We start from the raw sequence: 638 nt of genomic DNA, 5'->3' as shown, positions 1-638 counted from the left end.
GCGCACCGTTATGTCTACAATGACGCAAAGTACAATTGTAATTTTCCTTTAAGATTATAAAAATGGGTTCATATGCATCCATGCTTTGTATAACACTTCTCTTATCAACTCACTTGTTTTTCTATTCCAAAAGAATACAACTTTTAAGGTGCTATCGAGCGTTGGTAGTTGGTAGAGAGTGAATCCGAAAAACTGGAATCCATTAACACGAACAAATCGAAACAAAAAAAGGAAAAAATCACAAAAAGTAAATTATTTCATTACAATGTTTATTATGCTACTAAAGCAAAAACAAAATAGAAAATCCAATTCGGTGCCCAGGCTCATCTGCACCTGGTCAGAAAAAAAATCAAAACAAATACTAAAAAGTCCAATTTTTTTTGTGTGATAGACAATTGTATGCGTGAGGTTCGCTCCAAATTTGAACTTATTTGGACATCTGAGCAGCTCTCATTAAAAAACACAAATCGGGTCAGAACAGTGTGTGAACCGTAATTTTTTTTACAAACTCTGAATTTATCTTTTTTGCTGAGATGTCCAAATGAGTTAAAATTTGAAGCGCACCTTACACATGAACTTATCTAGCACATAAAAAAATTAGAATTTTCTGATTTTTTTATTATTTGTTTTGATTTTTT

This window comes from Triticum aestivum, chromosome 1B (genome assembly GCF_018294505.1).
Source record: "Triticum aestivum cultivar Chinese Spring chromosome 1B, IWGSC CS RefSeq v2.1, whole genome shotgun sequence".
Taxonomy (NCBI): domain Eukaryota; kingdom Viridiplantae; phylum Streptophyta; class Magnoliopsida; order Poales; family Poaceae; genus Triticum; species Triticum aestivum.
Note: the sequence above shows the minus strand (reverse complement) of the source record.